Here is a 23754-nt window from a genome sequence, read left to right as displayed (position 1 = left end):
TAAAATAACTTTAGAGTTTCGCATAGATGACAACGACATGGAATCTCTAAACTTTTCAATTGGTAGCGGATTGTATCTTAGAAAGTAACAAAAGCATTCGATGAAAAATGCTTTTTTTTTGGATTTCCGAAACAGCGCCGAAATTCCCCGAGGGAGATTTTTCCATTGGAAACGAATACGGAAAGCTGCCCTTGTTAAAAGAACTAGCGCCCAGTTCGAAGCTCAAGGTATTGGGCATAAAAGAACCCATCTAGGATCGAGGGAGCGAGAGAGAGAGTGAGTGGAGTGAGCAATGACTCTAGCCGTCCGTGTTTTAGCTCCTCGAGCAAACTAACGCTTTTCGGATAATCAATATCGTAAAGGAGATGTCTGGATAAGCTTCTAACGTTTCGTGCCTTTTTTATTATTTTTATTTGTACTTCTTTTTACATTTTTACGATATGAACTATCTTTGGTTCTGGAAGCCCCCGCGGCACCCCTCCGAGAGAGACTTTCGCGGAGCAATTTCTTTTCGTCGTTCCCTGTCGACTCAAATTAAAAGGTACGCCTGCTTTCTCCTTGGTTCCGCCTCGGGTTTTTTCTCGGTGTCACTTTCCTTCTCCCCCCCCCCCCCATCGAATCTACGAGACGATTATTGGATCAAGCGAAGAACTGTACGGAACCAAAATGTATCGATAATAAGATTCATCTTAATAAATATTTCCAAGTCACAAGTGTATGAGTTTATTGTATTTTACACACCGGTTTTTTATTGTAAATTTTAATTTGATTATCCATGTGTTTCTCCTTTTAAAGTATTTAAATATTATCATACCATATTAAAGAGTTGATTTCGATTCGATTTAAAATGATTAAAGTTTTTATTCGAATTAGAACAAGAATGTTTTCGTGTTAACAGAGAACTACCTTGGTGTACACTTAAAGGATATTTCATCGTGCGAGTTTAAAACGATATATATTTTGTACATACTGGATTTTCACGTTGTTTTAAGCTCCTTTTATAAGTAACAGGGGCGTGGCACTTAAATGGGAAGATATTATCATGAACGAACTCATGTTGAACATAAATTATGTTTGGAGCTACCTGTCTCGTTATTTCTGGAAGGAAAACTACGCCCCTTCATCATTCCTCGTGTAATCCTTTCGCCCTTCTCAAGGAAGGTAGGTGGAACATGTCTTCTTGGAATCATGAAAAAAGCGGTAATAGTTGTGGCCTTACATTCTTTGTTAACCTGAATAAATTATTGATTATATTTATTCGGGTTTATTTAGGCAGGGCCGGACTGGCTAGTAGTTGGCCCCACCGGCTATGCAATCATGTTGGCCGCATTTTCCATTAATGCCAAATATTTCCTCTTTGGCCCCCAATTTGAGTTGACCCCGATCTGACCGGCGATCGCCTGTTAGCCACCTGGGCCAGTCCGGGCCTGCATTTAGGTACAATAACGAAACTGTGAGACCTTTGAACATTTTTCTGATGAACAAATTAATATTAAAATATTCATAAAAACGCGCAACTTAGCCTTAGTGGCGTATAGTCGAAACCAAATATAGGTTCTGGCGAAATGGGGAAATCATTTGACAGAAAGTTTCTTTAAGGCTTCTGAAGCAAGTGTCTCAGCGTTCAAATTTCAGGTATATCTATGCCATGAACCAATTTAGAACTTGTACCGTTGCAGATTTTTACAGGTACGGGTACGCGGTTTCAAACGTGGTCCTAAGCTAGATTTTCAAAGGCACTTGAAACAGCGGAACTTCATCTATGCACGTTTAGTACCTACAATATATATATATTTCAGCGCCTTTGTTTTAACCAGGGAAGTGAAGAGTCGTCTTGCAAGCAAATTAAACTAGTAATCGTGAAGCCCGCGAGAGATTAAGGGCTGACAAAAATGGGAGCACCTGGTCGGTTATCGCGGGTGAAGCAGCGTGATCACATCAAAGAGAGAACACCAGCAGGAGAATCAGGGATTTTGAGGTGGATAAAAATGCCAGTGTCGACCCCTTTTAATGGTCTCATTCTCGCGCTGGTATCGGGGTGAAATACTAAATGTTAAATGTGGCGGAGTGGTTAGCAGCAAGAAGTGCCAGGTTCAAACCCAGCTTGTGCCATTGGGTGAAAACTCGGAACCACTCCTTCTAAGTTGAGTTTGCAAGTTATCTCCCCATTGGTTAAAGGGGTTACCCCCGAGCTCTTAATTTTCCCTTCCATAAAAACTTGTTGAGGTTAAAGGTAATAGTTAGTGTAGGGAGCTGTTGGCTCGCGTGGCTTGAAGTTCTTGCCACCACCCTCCTACGCATTGTAACCCGGCCATCTGAATTAATGGTTTCAAAAGTTGCATGATGACTTAGGTTTAAGGTGGTACCTTAGCCTAGCTGATTATTATTATTGTAAATTCAGTACTCTACCTACGAGTGTCATAGTGTCATGTATATACTAGGTTGAAAAATGACATCAATCAGAACTCCTGGAATATACGAGTAAAAACTCCCCAAAATTTCCGTACGTATTCCACACGAGCTGGCTGACGTTCTTTATTCCCGTATAATTGCGCGTAATTAACTTTATCTTCAAATATCTCAGACGCAGTTCGTTGATTATTATTATTATTAAATTGTACTACAGCGTGACTCCTTTCGTTTTCTCCGCGTTGCAACCGCTCTTTCGAAATTAAAGAATTGGTTATAAATAAATCCTTTCAAATGTACTGTTCCCAACGTAAAGTTCTCGATTCTCAAGTGCGTTTCTCTTCTTTGTTTTGATAGTTATTTGGCGGCAGGTTCAAAGATAGTAGGAGTTTCTTGCCAATAACAAAACATCTGGTTTCCTCCATTCTCTAGATTGAATGGGCGTGCGCTGGCTTCAGTTCGAATCTCCCCCCCCCCCCGCCACAACTTTTAACATCTTAGTAGGAAAGGGCAGAACCCCCATCCTGGGTTTCCTAGGCAACGGAATTTTGATCTCCCGCTTTCCACTTTGAGGAACCCGCCACGTGGCTTGCTTCTCTTGTCGATCCCCCCTGCCCCCATTGATTTCTACGACATCGAAATGCCAGAATCATTTTTATGCGGGAGAGCAAAGGTTTCAATTTGTCCTTCGTGACATTTTGTTTTACACTGAGAATGTGTACATATGGGTTTTACATTAGAATGACATGGGCTTTGCACTATAATGACATGGGTTTTGTACTAGAATGTGTATATATGGGTTTTGCACTAGAATGTGTATATATGGGTTTTGCACTAGAATGTGTATATATGGGTTTTGCACTAGAATGTGTATATATGGGTTTTGCACTAGAATGTGTATATATGGGTTTTGCACTAGAATATGTACACTTTGGTTTTATACTAAAGTGTGTACACTTGGGGTTTGTACTAGAATGTGTACACTTGAGGTATGTACTAGAATGTGAACACTTGGGGTACGCACTAGAATGTGAACACAGAGGTTTTGCACTAGAATGTCAGAATGTGAGCACTTGGGTTTGTCCAACATGTGAGCGCTGAGGTTGTTCACGCTAATTACTTGGGTATTTGCACTAGAAAGTGAACACTTTGGTTTTGTACTAGAATGTTTGTATTTGGGTTTTGTACTAGAATATGTACACTTTGGTTTTGTACTAGAGTGTGTACACTTGGGTTTTGTACTATAATGTGTACACTTGAGGTATGTACTAGAATGTGAACACTTCAGGTACGCACTAGAATGTGAACACAGTGGTTTTGCACTAGAATGTGAACACAGTGGTTTTGCACTAGAATGTGAGAATGTGAGCACTTGGGTTTGTCCAACATGTGAGCGCTGAGGTTGTACACGCTAATTACTTGGGTATTTGCACTAGAGAGTGAACACTTGGGTTTTGCACTAGAAAGTGAACACTTGGGTTTTGCACTAGAAAGTGAACACTTGGGTTTTGCACTAGAAAGTGAACACTTGGGTTTTGCACTAGAAAGTGAACACTTGGGTTTTGCACTTGAAAATGAACACTTGGGTTTTGCACGCGTAGTATGCTTTAGGGGATCCTATCTGTATTGTTACAATTAAAAAGAGCTTAAGGCTTTTGGAAAAGGGGATAGTATTTGCTGGGGCGCAGTAAATTAATTTCAAACCCTAATTTAACGCTCAGTAAAATCTGTATTATTCTACCATAAACGTTTACACAACGAGCAACTTAGCAGAATCTTCTTTCAACAAATTTTCATCGACTAAGGTAGGAGAGACTAAGGCATAGGCACACGTGATTTCCACCCTAAAAGTAATTCAACAGCGCCTCTAGAGGCCAAAACCGGAATTTCGTTGACTTATCATCGAACTACTTTATGCTCCTTTTAAGCAAAAGCCCAAAATCGCCCATGTTAAGACGCAATACCTCAGGACTCTGTTTGCTTACCAGGACCGAAGTAGACCGTCTCCCGACCAGGACAACGTTGTACGGTAATTTCCAACAAGCCATATCGACCAGATCGAAATTTAGCTAAAAGGGGAGGGGAGGGGACTGGAAATTCTGCTTTTAGACAATAGAGGATAATCGTCGAAACAAGACACTCGGAATAAAGGACGCGCCAGCTTGAGATGGGCAATCCGAAACTCCCGATAGATGGGAAAAGGGCCTAATTTTAGGAATGGATGCGAGAACCTATTTAGGTCATTGAGAATGTACGAGTCAGCCCGTTCAGAGTTCCAAGTAGTACTGCCTTGACCAAAATAAAACGCCATCTGTCGACGACATGTTTCAAAATATTTCACTGAATTGACACAATAATTGATCATCTATTTTGGTAATTACGATAAATTAAATCGTTAAATTAAATTTATTGTTAAATTGATAAAACATTATAATGCAGCCAATTCCAGATAGCGCTATACAATTTGGAAAATGGAGAGTTTTTGTTTTAAAGACGGTTTTAGGTAGAAGATTAAGTATGGACTAAATTTGAACAGGAATTGGGTTCCATTGACACGGTAGGCGTGGCCTTAATCCAAAGGCTCGCTGCTATAAGGTACTCGTCAGTAAAGGCCTTAAGGATTCCCTGGACCTTAGATTCTTAAACCATGTATCGCGCAGTGGACCTTGGAGTAATACTCCAACGTTCTCTTTAAGCTAAATATGTTTTTGGACTGTCAGTGTTTGTACCACCTAGGAGCAACAAACACAACACCCCACACAAGGAGAACGCAACCCGTCAAAAGTCGTGGATTTTCTTGCGTACATTTTTCATTGGCTAAACGCTTTAGCGCCTGCTGCCGTCTGAAGGGGAAAATTCGGAAATTGTCTTCCCCCCCGCCCGTAAAACGTTCAGCGTAAAGGCTCGTGACGCTCGTCCAATGAAATTCGTACACAACCCTTCGTTAGTGTGTTTAAAGGCTAGCTGCGTTCTCCTTGTGTTTGTTGCTCCTAGGTACCACAGACGCCTGGTTGAAGAGTCTCCATATATATTCCAATTAGGCTTATTCGGGTTCCGAAACGAGTGTTTAGATTAAAATATCGTCTCTATAAGTGTATTAGTGAAATGTAGCGGTATAACCCGTCCTCTCGTCTCGGCCGAGGAGCCAAACACGCGAAACGAGTCCGAAGCCGCCTCCTTCCTTCGCCAGATGTGGCCCTGTCCGTTTTACGCGGAAATTCAATATTAAAGCCTTATTGCAGCTTCGCTTGTGTTTTATCGACTTAGAAATAGACAGTGTACGCTGTATAATCCGCGTTGATAGGAAGAGAGGGTCGCGTTATGGAAGCCGAGCCGCGATCGTTGCTTTAATTGTCCGTCATATTTCGGCCAATTGACCGTTTCTTAGAGTACCCTTTTCAACGTTCTGTTGACCATCAAAATGCCTAAAATATTTGACAAATTAAATTATTTAAAAATCATTTTAGCGAGTGAAAAACCCCACTACGTGTGATAGGACTATTAATCCTTACAATCCTGTAGTATTTCATCATCTGTATAAATTTAAAAATTTGTTCAATAGGCCTTTCTATAAAATAAGCTACGCCTCCTGAACTTGTTTTATGTAGCTCTTTCGTCACGAAATACGTAGAAGTTCAGTTCAGTGCCTCGTCGAATTTACTCTTATTAGCGACTAAGTAGATTAGTCCATTATGAAAAGGGATCAAAAAGCTAAACCCTAAACAAATTTGAATAAATTTAAAAACTTACAAATAGCTCGTACCGATAGGTCTTCGAGCAAACCAAAAGACGCGAAACTCGGACCAAATAGATCTTCGAGTGCAAAACTAAATTAAATTAAATAAATTATCCAGAAATTCCAACAGTAGACCGGTTTCGTCCTATTTGGGACTCGTCAGTACCGTGCGGGAAATCTGGCTTACGACTATTGGGGGATCTTAAAATTCATTTTGCGTGTGAAAATACGCCGCCATGTTAGGGTATAAAATCAGGTAAATAAGTCCGCTATACCTCATAATGTAAAGGTACTGTCAAAATCGGGCAATTAAACCAAAAAGCTAAACTAAGCCTAAACATTAAAAATTTCAAAACGAGTTGCGTACAACGGAAAGCCGAAAAGGTGGAGGGTGGTGGAGAATAGACTTATCTACTTATTCGCTAATTTTTTCATCCTTTGCAATGCAGTCCATAGGTGGTTCCTTTTAACGTTGAATTTACTCTTATGTCCAGAGCTTTTCGTAGTAAAACGTCATCGACACGTCACCGTTGACGCAGCAGCAACATCAGAACAAGAAAGCCAATTTTACTTTATAGAAAGACCTAAAAGGGTCATATTTTTATACCATATTTTTATTTACAGCATATTTCTTTATTTATAGACAAGTAAATATCCCTAGACAGTGTAATATTTACTTTTCCATCATTAGATTAAATATTTTCAGCCGCAAAATTGTTTATGCGTCCTTGATCTTAAGGCGTCCGTATTGGAAACTTCTTCGAACCTGGTTGGACGGATTTTATCTAATATTCTTCTATAGTAAGTTGCTTTATACTATAAACGGTTGAAAAGTTATTTCAAGTTATCGCAGTTTTAAAGCTAATAATTTGTTTTTAATTTTAAGTATACGTAAGCCCTAAGCCAAGAGAAATGGATACGATGCAGCTTCCGGTAGCTTTTGATTGGCTTATAATATCGAACTTTTTTATTTTTATTCGAAAATGTTTGTAAATTTTCTTACCGAAATTATTACATTTCCTTTATTTTCAATACCTTCCTATTCACCCCTTAGCTTTTCTCATATAGTATATAACCCGTCGTATATAATATCGTCGTGTACCCTTCTTCATCCTATATTTCACTTTATTTTATCTACGGTTTTTCGATAAGAATCCTTATTTTGGCTTATGGTTTTTCCTATATTTTCCTTTAATTCGCTTGAAAATTTCCTATTTTTTCTATAACATTTTCGAGGCATTTTCCTGGTCACTCTGCATTTACACAAAATCAAAAATTAAACAAACTAAAGCTTTGTTCTTGTGAGACTTGTAAAAAACTAAACTAAAACTTTGTTCTGGTCACGTGAGACTTGTAATAATACTCATATTAATATTTACTTGATTTGTAATATGTATGCACGGTTAAACAAAAGCGAAAAATAGATTAAACGTAAAGTAAGGAAGTGTTTAAAAAAACCTGATTTAAACCAAATAAACCGGGTTTTTGGGTTGTCCGTTTTTTTCGCGTCATTCAGAATATCTGGTACCCAGAATAACTTCAGGTAAACAGTGGATACGTGTTCGTCTCGTGATTCCCCCGTGAAAAACCACGCCCTTCCGTCTTTCTTGGTGTAATCTTTTCCCTATTCTAGAGGTAAGGGGGGGGGGGCAGGAATCATAAAAACAAAGGCTACTGTTGCGACCACATATTATCTGTTGACCTGAATACGTGGTTGCTAGTACGTAATATTGCAAACCATAATTGGACTAAATTTGCCCCCAAATTCTAAAAATTCAAAACTATTGCCATTAACCTTAATACCATAGTTCCGTGAAACTCCGATGGTGAAAACACGCCGAAAAAGACTTAAATTGGGCGAGAGATTAAACGTAATTGGAATTTTAAACACCTTATCTCCATCACCAAAGTAATTAATTACAATAAAATTATATTAAACATTTAATATTGGAGAACTATATTGAAGAATTAATTCTAATTTCAGTTCCAATCTTTGGAATGCCAAATTATGGTACAATTAGGAAAAATATAATGATGCTTATATTCAAGTATAATTTGAACGGTGTATTACTTAAAACGGATTTCTCGATTAAAGTGTTTACCTCTTTCTAAGGTTCCAACTGCGTGAAGTGGAATGTATTTTATAATTGATTGCTAGAACTCATTACGTAAACAGCGCGCTTCCGCGAAATGATTCCAAATACATGGGCTTCCGTTAAAAAGCTAATGAGCAAAATGTTTCCTTGGAATGCGCGTGTATAAATTTTCCACGTTTAAATATTTAGCAGTCTCAAAAATACTTTTGAAAACTTAATACTTTTATCATAGCGTTATTTCGTATCTTTTAGGCTTATTTGTATTTATTAAGTTGGTACCGGTGCCTTCGCGAATAGCTAATGTAGCCGTATAAATATTGATTGATTCTCAGTCTCGAAAAGGAAAGCTCACTTGGTAATTGAACTTCGAAGCGACTAGTAGGTGCAGTCTTCAACTTCGCGTCAAACGGGCGGGTCTCGGTCGTCCGTTTAGATTATCGGAGGGTTCTAAACTCTCCCTTTTCGGCCGTAACGACTGTCCGGCTTAGGAAAGCATTTCCCACCCTATTAGTCCGGCGAGAGGTTTCGAGGAGGGGGTAGCGAAGAGGTGGGCGACCGAAAATTATTCAAAAGCCGGGTCATAATCGCGCCCCGTAAAAGCTCCCCGATAAAATTGGTTTAATCCGAATTGCTCGGCGTCCTAGCCAATTCGGGATACTCAACGGAGCCTCTGCCGCAGTTGGCGACGCCGCTATTCTTATTGCGTTAACGGAAATTAAATAGGCGGATCTTTCCAACGCACCCTCTCTAGGATAAAGCCGCTCTGAAGGATTGAAATGCGCCCGCGATATCGGTTACCCGCGCCCCGTTCGCCCGAACTCTTACTTTTCTCGCGATATTTGATTTTTTAAAAAGATGGTTGCGTCAATTGAGCTACAGTGTTTAGTTATACGGAACATAACTGACAGGTTTGCCAGTTTTCTTAGTAACTAGTAACTATGTTGGCTAGCTTGAATTGGTAATAGCATAAGTAACACAATAACAACAAGTATGACACTTCCTATTGCGTTAATGCTAATTTTCTAACCGAACCTTTTTTCGGCACTGATACTCTCTTCAAGCTGTGACTTGGACTCGCGACTTACCGGTTTGGATGACTACTTTTTGATAAAAATTTAAGCCTAACATCGGAGAGCACGTTCTGGAGTCGCGAGGGGCTTTGGCTTTGTTTAGAAGCCCGCGTGCGAATCACGCGAGATAAAAGAAACATGAGCTCGTGGCGCCGAGAAAACCTTTTTTAATTTTTATCATTTTAGCCTAATATTCCGCCTATCTATCGGAAACCAGATATTTCGGCTTCGCGGAAGTCTCGCGTATTTTAGACACTAGAGGACTCTGTTCTGAGAAAACATCTTGATTACGCAATAACTATGAAAATCAGTTTGGTTGTAAATCTCGTTAATTGTCATACTTATTGTTATTATGTTATTTATGGTAATAGGAATTTTGAAGAATAAATCACCTTGTAACAATGCACGGGTTTTCCAGCGAGATGTCAAATAGTATATGCATGTGTGGTTTCATAAGTGGCTTCATTTCAATTCAAAGATAAATAAATAGTTGTAAGTTTTTTCTTCTACCTTAAGTATTTATAAATATTTTATTTTCTATAATGTCTTTTGAAAAAAGTGTATGGAAAAATAAACAGTAATTTCATTTAAATAATTTTAACTAATAATCTAGATAATTATAATTGAAACGCCCTACGATTCTGATAATATTTCGATAACTTCGGTTCAGGTATTTCTGGCATTAAGCATATACAGTTACAGCAGCTTTGGGAAGGTTTTCTGTGCTAGTAAACCTCTGTGCTCAATGGAAAATTAACTCTTTTTCTAGTTGCGCACACCGCTACACTATTCATACCATGAAAATTAATTTTCGCTCTTGTTTGGTATAGCGTACCTCGATTTCAGTACCCCTTCGCTTAAAGTTTAATAACTTTTTATATATAAATTTTATTCTAACAAAATTAGACCGTCTTACACATTTCGGCAAGGTCAATTCAGAGGCGGATGCTATATAGTCCTAACTGGAATTGGTACCAGGATATTGGATGTAAAAATTATTATTTTTATTTCTGAGGGGTCTCATTCGAGGGGTTAAAGGGTGATGTGGGAGGTCGAAATCGTATGGAATGACCCAACTTAATTTAAGAATTCTAAATTTTTTGATTTTAAAAATGTTCTACGTCAATCTCGTGAAATATAACACGCGCGCTGATTGTTCTACCTAATCGTAGGTTTTCATCGTGGCTTACGTTATTGTAAAGGTCCGTGCACTGAAAATTTCTCGAATTAGTTTCTGACATTTGACGTTTTAAAGTGCGTATAACCAATTTGAATGTAATTTAAATTTTTTAGCTTCTTTAAAGTTAAATTCCAAATGGTTTATTATTAATTCATGTTAAACCTCTCATTAAGTCTAGATTGAGAGCCATCTTACGTGAATTAGAAGCAATTGAACAAGTCGTCGTGTCCTTAAAACGTACCCCCTTATCAGTAGGCGTGCGCGAGCCTCTATAATAACGTAGGCAACGATTTTATAGACTTGCAAATTGACATCAAATATCTCAGAGTACCTAATGGATATTTGAAATTTAGGCTCATTCCAATCGGTTAAGAGCCGTTTCCTGTCAATTTTCTTTTCTTAATTTAGCCCTAATATAGGGGAGTAATTTGGGGGTTGTAAATGGACGGTTTCATTTCATTTTTCGCCGGGAGAGCACACTTAGAAGTTCAAATATGTCTTAGTGCAGATTAAGGTCAAAGGCTAGGACCTGTCACTTAAGCTCGAGAACCAAAAATCTCAATGGTAATTTAATTAAAAAATCTGTAAATTTTGGTCCAATTCTAGAGCCGTTGCTACTGAAGAACACGATCGCCAATCTACATTCAGGGTGATCACAGTTCCTATATTTCCTATTTTTTCCTATAATTTAACGTCCTTCCTTTTTTCTCCTATAATTTAATTTAATTTCCTATAATACCCTATATTTTAACTCAAAAGTCTGAAGAAATTAAAATAGTTGATATTTTAGCCTTAGAAGTCTTTAAAACGACACTTATTTCCACAATGTTCGGCGATAGTTTTCGACTATTTTTAACGGTTATCAACTTAATTTTGAATACTTAAGCCCCTTTAAACAATTTTTAAAACCATTTTCTCTTATTATAAAATTATTTTTATCCTATTTTTTCCTTTTTTATCCCAATTTTCTTCCTATATTTTTCTTTATTTATCCCAATTTTCTTTTTATATTTTTCTTCTCCCAATTTTCTTCCTATATTTCAATGATAAATTTCTTATAATTCCTTTACAGGATTTTAAAATATTCTGTGGTCACACTGCTACATTCTTAAATGTCATTATGATTGGACCCAAAACAATTTTTTTTTTATATAATTTGATTTTTATCACGAGCTTGAGTCAGCAGTACGTCAGTTGTGAGGTCGTTGCTAAACAAAATAAAAACATTTGAAGAAACTTACGCGGCATTTATTTAGCCAAAACAAAAAGTCGCTTTTCCAACGAAGGGGTTCACTTAAAAGTCTATTGTGTTCAAATGACTACTCTTTAGTGTTTACGTTATAGAAATAATTTAAAAAAAAAATCGTAAAATTTGATGTTCCCGTTAGAGTAGACCCATTACGAAATTTAAATCGACTATAAACGGATTTGTAAACATGTTTTTTAGTTTTCAAAGTCGAATTAAGGCCCTGTGTCTACGAAATTATATTTGAAATGTTTTGTATTCAAATCATGGTCATTTGGCGCTGTGAGGTTAGGGTAATGGACCATAAACTTTTTGAAAGGAATGTCTTCTCATTTAGAGGATAACTTTACAATCTTCTTAAACTGATGTCATTAAATTAATGAGAGAAAACAGATGCCTGTTATTTTTATATTTAGTTTCTTATAGCCGGGTTAAAGTTATATTTAAAACTCTCAATTTGCATTAAATTGTAATAGCGCATACAAGGTATTTTAATTGAATGTGAAATTCATGAAATTTATTAACAATTTGGTGAAATAAAATGTCGAGTTCGTGAAATTTTATGTCAATTCGGTGAAATAAAATGTTGAGTTCGTAAAATTTAGAATCATTTCCGTGAAATAAAATGTCTAGTTCGTGAAATTAATATCAATTCCGTAAAATAAAATGTTGAGTTCGTAAAATTTAATATCAATTCCTTGAAATAAAATGTCTAGTTCTTGAAATTAATATCAATTCTGTTAAAACAATTTTGAGTTCTTGAAATTAATATCAATTCCGTTAAATAAAATGTCTATTTCCTGTAATTTATTATAAATTCCGTGAAATAAAATGTCGAGTTCATGCAATAATAATAATAATAATCAGATAGGCTAATACCCAAGGCACCACCTTAGGCCCAACTCCTTTATGATGTCTTTAAACAGATGGCCGGGTTACATTGCGTAGGAGGGTGGTGGCAATGGAACATTGGGTTCATGAAATGGAACATAGGGTTCGTGAAATGGAACATAGGGTTCGCGAAATTAAATGTCGAGATCGTGAAATGGAACAAAGGGTTTCGTGAAATTGAATAACGAGTTGGTTGGCAATTGGATTTGTCTAGTGTTGGAAAAAAATTTTGCTTACCGTATTAAATAAATAAATCTTGTGGCTTTTATATCGACTTTTCCACTAAACATACAGAGATGACGTCAAGTCAAATCTACTTATACATTTCCCCCAAAACAGAGACGGAGTAATAATAAAAAGTAAATACAATTTAATCGAGCGACTCTCCTTCATCAAATCGATAATCGTTTCTGTCCGCTCCCCTTCTGGTTCGTATTTCATTTTATAGTTTGCTATGACTCTTTCAGAGAAGCCTGCATTTTTGACCAAGCCAAGTTCATTGGGTTTTGTACAATAAAGTCTAATGCCAACTTAAATATAATAAATATAAATTTACCGGAAATGGTAAATGTATATGAAGTTAGTTTTCGCAAAGAAGGAACAAAGTATATTTTGAGTTCATTAGAATACACTTATTTCAATATAGAAGCGCAGAAAATTTCCTAAAAATCCGTTGCACAGTTAGTAACAAGCAAAAATGGTGAAGAACACGTTTTTTCGTATTTTTCAGTTCCAGAAGCCAAAAATTTCTTTTTGTATCATTGTAAAATTGTATATTAGTAACAGCCAATCTGGGGGCTATAGCCCCTAAATTGTGACATATATTTCGGACACAAGTATTTTCTATACATTCTTAGCTAAACCGGCGAAAATCATCATAAAAACATAGTTTACTTCTGTAGGACTTTCATAATATAATTTTTCTCTTGGCAAAAATCGAGAAAAGCAAGCGACTCATCACAAACTAAGAAGGGGAAAAGAGTTATTTTTAGAAAGGATCTATCCCTGTTCATTACATCTTTCTTAAAGAAACGTTCCATCTTAAAATGAGATTTAGATATAGAACGGAATAAAACTTTTTCGTCATTTACTTCCTTCAAAATATTCCAGAAATACTTTATTAAATTTTCGTTTATAACTTCGTATCTTTTTTTAACATTAGAAAATTATTTTATTGTAACAGCTTAAATATTCAATACTGTCTACTATATTTGAAGATATATTTGGGATACGAATTTAAATTAACCAAATTCTTAAAGTCTTAACCGGTTCTCAACAAACATTTACCGTCCCTCAGATCCCCGGAAACCTAGCTAAGTTAGGTATCTGCATGTTACATAGTGCTCGGAATTGTTTATTCATTATCCACAAATTTTCCGATTTATTTAAAAAAACGTTGGTAAAAAGAATATCATTTTAACTTATTTTATTATGTTTTTTTACGCAACCAAGCATTTATTTGAATAAAAGTGGTATTTATTTAAATAATTGTTTGTTTTATTTAAATAATAGGCTTATTAACTTTCGAGTATTTAAACATTTTTCAATTTTTATTCAACTATTGGTTATTTAAATATCGCCGAGCTTATTTTATTCATGGCTAAAAATTAATCGACTGCCGAGCACTAATGTTACAATCAGGTTATATAGCTGGGTATTGTGAACCAAGAATTTATTTATTAATACTTTGTTGAGATGATTTTTAGCGTTGCTCCTAATACACCTCATGCTCAAAGAGTAAGCTAACTAGGAGCAACAAACACAACACCCCACACAAGGAAAACGCAACCCGTCAAAAGTTGTGCCAGCTGCCGTCGGAAGGGGAAAATTGGGAAAACGTTCGGCGTAAAGGTTCGTCTAATGAAATTTGTACACAACACTGCGTTAGCCTGTTTAAGGCTAGCTGCATTCTCCTTGTGTTTGTTGCTCCTAGATGCCAAGTACTTGCAAATGTAATGGACTGTAGAAAAATAAAAATTACGATTAGGTTCTATTAAAATAGTAAGTGAAACGTGGTATTATATTAATTGTAATTAACTTTGTGATAGTAAATAAAACGATGTCCTCTAATTACCCTTTTGTTTCTCTTCGAGATAAATGAGCTTAATTAATTTAATTGAGGATTTAATTGAAAACCGTATTGATCAAATATAAATTGTTTATTCTGAACGTTTCGCCAAGGCCTAGTCTTCAAAGTTGGGAACAGAGATCAAATCCAACTCGATTTCAATCTGAAAGTAGGACTGAAAACCATCTGGGAAAGTAATTAAGTTGTAACCTTAGAAACGTAACGTTTAAAATGATGAATTCTGAATAAGGTAGCGCATTCAAATACATTTACAACATTTGAAATTCCCATCGTTTGATTCTTGGTAATAAGTGATAATATCTTTGCTATATATACCAGTCTAAGATTGCAACTTACTAATGGGAAAGTTCTCTAGAATAAGATATTTGTTCGCGGAACAAAATCTTTAACAACGAATGTTTTTAGGTTTACTGCAATGTTTTGGTGACGTCTGTATTTTTATTTCGGGATTTGTATGTGTAAAAACCGCTCTCAGAGTACTCAGAGATTGATCTGGGAACACTCTTAGACTGCTCTCCTAATATAATCTAAATTAGAAATGGACTCGAGAGCGATCCGAGAACATGGAACCATCACGATACGCATATTTTACGAAACGTTTCCTAGAATTCGAGCGATGAAAATTAGTCATGTATCTTAAAGGGAATTTAAACTCTAGTATTTGCAAGGCCCGCAGGGTTCAAATCATATGGCTTCGTACTAAAGCTTTTGATGTTATCGGCGTTGCATCGTGGTTTAGTACGTGGATAATTCCTAAAATGGTGATTGTTTTCCGTAAATATCGTGTTTCCTTTAAAAATAACGTTCTTACTACAACAAATACATTACTCTTATAAATAAAAGTGTGTTATTATTATATTTGTAATATCATATCGAGCTTCCCAGCACCGTATTAAAGAGGTCAGTTTTAAATTTAACTCATTATCGATATTTTTAATTTTTCGGGCTTATTTTATAATGCCTAAATCCAGTACATACCTAATTAACTATAATTGTTGGAACGCGTTATGAATGTATGCATTTTCATTACTACGGAAAAGCTATTTGTTAAATTTATATCGTTATAAGTCCTATTAATATAATACGGTTATTATTTTGACTTTAAGTGCCATTATCAAATGTATTTTTCAAAGGGTTGTACCTTTTTTATTTATCGTCTAGTTTTGTTTAATTAGTCTTGTTAATGACCTCCATTTCGAAACTTATCCTCGCGTCGGTGTAAATGAAAGAGCGACTGATTTTGACCCCTCTTCACGGCTGGTTTCACGGCTGGTTTAGCAACCCCCCGCAGCGGGAAAGTACGCAATACCGCCCTATGAGGATTGTAAGAAATATTTGTTTAAATTTTATATTATATTGGCTGGTATTTCGGTTTTTTTGGACTCTAGTTCTTTAATGATCTTTTTAAATGATGATTCCCTTCACGGATTCTCGACTACTAAGTTTTATAATTGGTTTGTACATTTTCATTACACCCTAAACCTATTTATGTTACTGAGAACGTTGTAGTCTACGTTGCATTTCCGCTAATATGATCTGCTGTCTAGCCTACTATCTTTCAAACGAAAATACAGTTTTTATCTAAAACAATTAAATTTGGAACATTTGGCTTAGAAATAATTAAGTATCCCTAGAAAATATAATTTTAACCCTTTACGTCATAAGACGAATTAGTTCATGCAGAAGATTTGAAAAAAACTACCAAGAGCCATACAAATTTACAAGTTTCACTTTTACGTCTTAGATTTGAATACTTCTAACTTAACAGATATATTATGCACTTAATGACATTTACTAATTAATAAACCATATTAAACAGGTGTACAAGCTTAGCAGCCTTGGAAAATCTATAAACGTGAATGTCTGGAGGTTCAAAGAAGTTTGGTAATATATACCGTTTAGCTATATTCCCGGTAAATTTTGACTTGAACAACGGAAATTGCCAATTAATTTTCTAGAATTTCAATAAAAACAAAAATTTTACTAAAAAAGAAAGACTTACTGAGATCTCGAATCTGAATGTCCTATAACGTTTTGGTTAATGAATTGGTCTCGAAATGAAAGCATATCGAAACTGAACACGATCTATTCTAATTGGAATAATATCGAATCTGAATAACATAGATTCGAGAATTTATATTCCAATATATATTTTAGTTACGATACCAATCCATTATTAACAAAAGACCAATCAGATTCGAGATTATACAAATTTAAACAAAAATACAAAAAAAATTGGAAGATATTGAGATTCGAGACAAATCATTTTCGAGCTTAGTAAATTATAGTTACGAAATTTCGACGATAATATTCATACTTGAGTCGATTAACGCGCCACTAAATGGATCGACTCTTATTTTCTCAGTAACTTAAACACGTTCTTGGTTACACGATAAACTTGTCATTCGGCAGAGCGCGCTGCTCCGCTGGGAGACGTATAGGAACTTTCCCCGTAATATCTATTCATTGGCAGGGCCACTCGGTATAAAAACGCGACTCGCAACAGTTGTTGAGGAACAGGCCAACCGCCCACAGCGTCCTCTATAGGCCAACCGAGCCACTAAAAAGAGAGTATAACCAACTCACGCGATCTCGCTGGACTACATAGTATACGCGCGCGCGCGGAGAGGGGGGAGACCAAAATATGTTTAAGGGAGAGAGTGGGCCAAGCTACGACCATCGATTGGGAATCCAAGAGCTTACCAAAAGCCGCCCTGCACGCTAGTTTTTTTTTCAAGCAACGGACCACTCTGACTAAGGCAGACTTTACCGTCTTCTCTCTTCCTCGGCCTGCCTTCTAGTTAGGTTATTTGGAAGAATAGTACGTGGCGGGCGGAACGACTAAGGTGAAGTTTGTACAGTTTGAAAGGAGGAATAAGCGGGAAACTATTTTCGATGGTAAAAATGCCTTTTTTCGCGCTACTAGGAAGCGAGTAGCGCTTCTGCAATATGCAAAGTACGGGCTGCCATAAATATATTCTAAATCTCCGGCGCATAGAAAGAAGCTGAGATATTAAGACTATCTCTACCGCCCTTCATTTTCCAATTGCTTTAGAAATCTCCCTGCCTCCTACGCGTACCCCTTTTTTTGAATAATAACAGAAGTATATGATATATTTTAGAGATAAGTATGCATCTAAATATTCTGCTAATATTATATACCGATGAATGAATGAATATTTTTTTAATTCGCTCTTTGTAAATTTACAAATCCCTTTTACATCAGGGACGAAACCACAATAAATATTTGACTAGGGAGAAGATTATTTTACAGGGGATAACGCCATTAACGGTTGATTTTTAAATAGCCACAGTATAATAAATAAACAAGGCACCACATTAGGCCTAAGTCATCAAGCGACGTTTGAAGCCATTGATTCAGCTTGCCGGGTTACAACGCGTAGGAGGGTGGTGGCAAGCCCTGCATGCCACGCGATCGAGCATGGGGAAACCGAAGTGCTCGGGGGAAAACCCCTTAAACCATTGGGGAGAGAACTTGCAAACTCTACGCGGAAGGAGTTGTTCCGAGTTTTCACCCAGTGCAACAATCTGAGATTGAACCCGGCACCTCTTGCTGAGAGGCGAAAGTGCTAACCACTCCAGATGTCGCCAACAATCGGGAACGTAGACATTTTTAAATTAGCTAAAAAGTTCGATGAGTTTAACTTTTATTTGTAGTTTTGGCTTAAAAAAGTGATGGAAGTTTTTTTGGTAATGGCGTTCAAAAACTTTAAGTATAAATTAAAGCATTAAATTCGATCTTCTGCGAGCTTCTTTCTAAATGATTGTTTCTGTGTACGCAATTTGTGAATTGGTCCATTGGCGTAAAACATAACCTTCACAGAAATGGATATATCTCTGGTAAGAAATATTTCATTCTTCTGATATAGTTTATATATTAAGCTGTTTTATAAATGGGTAGTGTTGTTCTATATAAAGACCCATGACGGTTCGTTTGTTTTAGCGTGCTTAACTTATTTAATTCAAACATGATCTAATAAGCACATAGAGTATTCGTACTATAAATCTTCATTTTTTCTATAGACACTCTGTAAAAAAAATATTGAAAACTTATTGCATGATATTTATTAAATATATTTTTACTACCTTTAGCGAAATTGTTTAAAGTAAGTTTTTAGAATATTTAAGATAAATTCTTTATAGAATATTGTTGGCAAAGTAATTTTTAATAATACATTTATCGCAAATTCTACATGTATATAGAATATTGTTGGCAAAGAATATCTTTATCGCAAATTCTTTATACACAGAAAAAAGTGTGTTTGGGCTTTGAACACATTTAAATGTTCTATACATAAACACGATTAGAATTTGAACGCTTGAACATGTTACGAAGACTAAAATGTGTTCTATTGTGAACACATTGCCATTCGTAGTGTTATTCCCTTCGAAATAGATGAAAATTTATATCCTAAACACAAAACCTGAACACTTTTTCTGTGAACATGTTAATTCAAGAACATGATCTATGGTTTCGTGTTCTATAGTGATAAAATCTACATTCGGCTTTACCGTGATTTCCGACCTCTTATCTAGAGAGTTTCAGAATTCGCGGCAAAAATTCGCATAGGACAGATACGAACGAACTATCTTTCGCGCCTTTGTCGTAAAGTTTGGTAAGTTTTAGTTTATTTACTGAGTTGTTGAAACTTACAAATAGTTTTAGAAACTATTGTACTAGTAATTTACAAATTTATGCAGAATAAATGTTAAAAATATTACTATTTCCCGTCAAGGCCTAAAGTTTCACTTACAAGTGTTAGTGACTACTGTATCAAAGTGTAGAAAACCCTGATCTAATAATTTAAGCTATGTTAATTGAAAAAACAGTTAACCGAGTTTCAGACCTTCCAAGAGCTACGTTTTGTAACTAGTCTTTTAATATTAATAAATATTCAATTTAAAGGGTTTTTACAACAGTATAAGGGTCCGCAGATTTTCAATATGTTCACAAGCTGAACATTTCCAGTAACTCACGTACAAAACCTGAACACATTACATTTAGAACACTTTTTAATCATGAACACATGACCTAATAAACACGTTCAAAACCCGAACATATTTCCACTTCAACACGTTCAAAACTGACCATATTTCAAATTGAACACGTTCAAAACTGACCATATTTCAAATTGAACAAGTTCAAAACTGACCATATTTCAAATTGAACACGTTCTCGTTTTTGAACATGAGCAGAAAAGTGATGCATGATGGTGTTCATGTATTGTGTTCAATATCCGAACACATTTTTTTCAGTGTAGAATACCGTTAGCTTAATAATTTTTTTAGAATATCTTTAGAACAATTCTTTATGGAATACTGTTAGCTTAGTTAGTTTTTTAGAATATATTTGATAAATTCTTTATAGAAAACTATTAGCAAAGTATTTTTTAAGGATATTTTTAGAGCTATTCTTTGGAATGATTATAATTTATCTACAAAATGATTTCCCTTATTAGTTTAGTAGATAAATTAACTCGAAGTTTTTTCTAAGATGAGCCCAATTCTATATTTTGTAGTAAACAAAGTCCCCGTGTATTGAGGGCAAGCTATTTGCCAATAATCTACGCGCGACTGTCGCATTTTCATGGATATTCGATATGAAAACCGTCGCTATAATTGCATATCGATATCAATAAAAGTCAAATCGCTATACTTGTATTATTAGAATATCGATTTTATATAGTAGATAACGAATATCGTAAATCCTTCATTTTCAATTGGGGATTTCATAATGGAATAAGTCGTTTATGAAAAACCTTATTTCGTAACCAGATTTAAAAGCTTATAGCACTAGAGTTGGCGATGTGGATCAAAGTTTTCTTACGTAAAAAGCCCGAGTAGAATAAATGTTAAGTCAATATTTATTCTATTGAATGCTTCCACTTTGTTCAATTTCATTCTCCGTTTCGCGTATTTTTTTCTCCGAGTCCGCGAAAAAAAAATATATATAAATGCTTAAAAGAAAATGTTTGTGGAAAACAATAAATTGAATAAAATTCATGAAATGTTTATGGTAAAAAAATGCGGGGGGGGGGAGGAAACACTCCGGTAAGCATTTATTTTGACTGAGATTTTTGAGATCCGAAAATCGTAGGGGGCCAGTGCCGCCGCTCAGTCTTTTATCCGGGCCGAGAATTTCGGTCGGATCTAGGCCTTCGTAGCATCTCTCTTTCCTCTTTACAGAGAGAAATCTGGCTTGTACTGGACAGCTCCCCTTTTCGCATTGCGATACCGTACACCACTATACGCTATAGACCAACCCCAGAATGATTGCTTTCCTCTACATTTACCTTCAATCTCTTTATTTCACGAAAGATATCCTTACGGAAACTTTCTTTAGAAATTCTATAGAATTCTAATCGAAATCAAAAATAAATATGACAAAAATTTCTATAGAATCTATAGAACATTGACAGAAATTTCTATAGAGTCCATAGAACAATGATGGCATATTCTATAGAATCTATTGAACAATGACCGAAATTTCTATACATTCAATAAAACAATGATCAAAATTTCTATAGAATCTATAAGACGATGAACAAAATTTCTATAGAATTTATAGACAATTTACCGAAATTTTATAATATTTGGAAAGTTACCAACATTTCTGAAGAATATACAGAAAATCGAACCAAATTTTATAATCCAGTGAAAGTTACCAAAATTTCTAAGAACTCATAGAAAAATTACCGAAATTTCTAAGAATTTATAGTAAAATTAACGAAATGTCTATACAATCTATAAAATATGACAAATATCTAAACAATTCATCAAATTTCTTTTAATTAAAACCATCAAATTGGAAAGAAAGAAATTTTATAGGTGCTTCGACCCTATTTATCGGTTCAAATATCGGGATCGGTTTACTGTCGCAAAAGTCGTGAATTTATTTAAAATATCAGTATCGCTTTAATATCAATAAAAATAATGATATTAGCTAAACATCGGTATCAGATTAATATCGGTAAAATTGTGGTATCGGTTCAGTTTACTATCGTGAAAATCGTAATATCGGTTCAATAACCAGTTTTAGTAACAACGATTAAATTGTAATAGTGGTTTAAAAAATGGGTGTCGGTTTAATACCATTAAGATCATGATATCGGGTTATTATCGGTAAAATCACGAAATCTTTTTATAGGTGTTGGTTTATATATTTAACGAAACAATTGCCCAACTCTTAATAAAATGTAATTCGTATTATTTAGTTTTTTTTTATTTATCCTCTGTATTATTAGAATTGCTTTCATATGTTTATTTTATATATTTATACCTCAAACGCTTCGTGACGTGACTGCAGTATAACGCACGTATCGTTCTACTTAAAAGCTTCGACCCCGATAAAATACGGTTTCGTAAACGTTTTCCTATTTCCTCGAAAATCTAACCTGATCTAATAGCCGGAAACTATTTCTATGCCCGAGCTGCTTAGCATTACACCATTGCCATCTTCTTCCAATTACGGAAGACTGTGATGGAAATTAGCCGTACAGTACACCAGTTAACAATGGTTACCATCTCGTGGATAGAAGGTTCCACCTAGTGGATAATCAAAGTGCGGTAGCAAAACCTCAACCAGTTCTCGCGAGCATAGAATACTAATGATAAATAAAGTGAAATATATTTCGGGCGAGTACTTACGGAGGGTAAAAAGTGAAGCGACGGGTTAACACTCATCCAGAACTTGGTCGATGTTGTTACGGAGGTCACTGGTGCGTCCTGTTCCCAGTTATTACGACAACTAGAGCGACAAGAATTTTCTAGCGAGACGCGTCCTCGCTGCCACAAGCCAATCTTCGTCTGATCATTACGGACATTGTTGGACATGTTGTCGCGCTTAGTGACGTCGTACTCGTCCGCCGAGCTAATAAGTTCTTCATGTCGTCGCTAAGAAGGTGTCGCTCAATTATCTCCGTTTTATTTTCTCTATTTTGAAAACTTTCGTTGATTCGTAGAAAAGTAATTGAAATCCACTTTCACTCCGGTTCGAGCGCGGCTGACTTCTTTATTTTCATCGGTTGGATTATTTTAAACGTGGCGATTTGCAGCGGCGAACGAAACGCGAAAAAAACCGGGGTGTCGTAGAAACGAACTTCCGTGCTGGGAAACGCAAATCATAGGGGCGCCGCTCGTTCCGTCGGTCGCGAGAAAAGGGATTTCTAGAAAATGGTGGTAGGCTGCGAAAAGTAGTTGGCTGGCTGGGGAGCGCGGGCCGCCAGTTTTCCTCGATCGTGGAATTGCCAGCCGACTCACTCCAGACGTTCCACCGCTCGATTTCGGCGACTGCACAGCCTCGGCTAGAACCCTTTCCAGCCCCCGCCGTTCTCACCCCCCTCTCCGTTACATCATCAACTCGCTTTCGGCTGCACTAACGGCCTCTACTGCGCAGTTTCGCTACTACTTCCAAAGAAATATTTTTTCTCCCCAGACGCTCTTTATTTTTGACTAGGTTTCCGCCGAAGCGTTGGATGATTTCTCTTCCATTTCAACCCCGGATGCGGAAGATGTTCGCTGGTGAGGGGCTGCATTCACTTTGATCAAAAAAATCTACGACAGAATTTCTGATGCTCAATTATTTCTCATATTTCTGAATTGTTTTTAGTTTTACCCAATATTTCAGATATTTGCCAAGTGTTTCAGATAGTTACCCAACATTTCATATAATTACCTAATATTTCAGATATTTGCCACGCGTTTCAGATATTTCCTAAACGTTTCAGATATTTACCCAACATTTCAGATATTTACCCAATATTTCAGATAATTACCAAATATTTCAGATATTTACCCAACATTTCAGATAATTACCTAATATTTCCGATATTTGCCAAATGTTTCAGATATTTACCCAACATTTCAGATATTTACCCAATAATAATCAGCTAGGCTAATACCAAGGCACCAGCTTAGGCACAAGTCATCTAGCGACTTATAATGCCTTTAAAAGAGGTGGCCGGGTTACAATGCGTAGGAGGGTGGTGACAAGCCCTTCATGCCAGGCGAGCCAACA

General features: G+C 36.1%; 1 protein-coding gene across 5 annotated transcripts in view; it reads right to left on the bottom strand.

The window, feature by feature from the left end:
• The window catches only part of LOC149940642 (potassium voltage-gated channel protein Shaw-like), a 208664-nt gene extending 185670 nt beyond the window's left edge, over window positions 1-22994 (bottom strand). For all 5 annotated transcript variants that reach the window (XM_090178085.1, XM_090178088.1, XM_090178090.1 and 2 more), the window contains exon 1: window positions 22386-22994. The gene's annotated coding sequence lies outside the window, so the exon portion shown is untranslated. The remainder of the gene's footprint in view (window positions 1-22385) is intronic.
• Between the last annotated feature and the right edge of the window lie 760 nt (window positions 22995-23754).

Source organism: Leiobunum rupestre, chromosome 6 (assembly GCF_980474605.1).
Source record: "Leiobunum rupestre chromosome 6, qqLeiRupe1.1.hap1, whole genome shotgun sequence".
In the NCBI taxonomy this organism is placed as follows: Eukaryota; Metazoa; Arthropoda; class Arachnida; order Opiliones; family Sclerosomatidae; genus Leiobunum; species Leiobunum rupestre.
The sequence above is the reverse complement of the archived record's forward strand: the minus strand, read 5'-3'. Positions and strand labels throughout refer to the sequence as shown.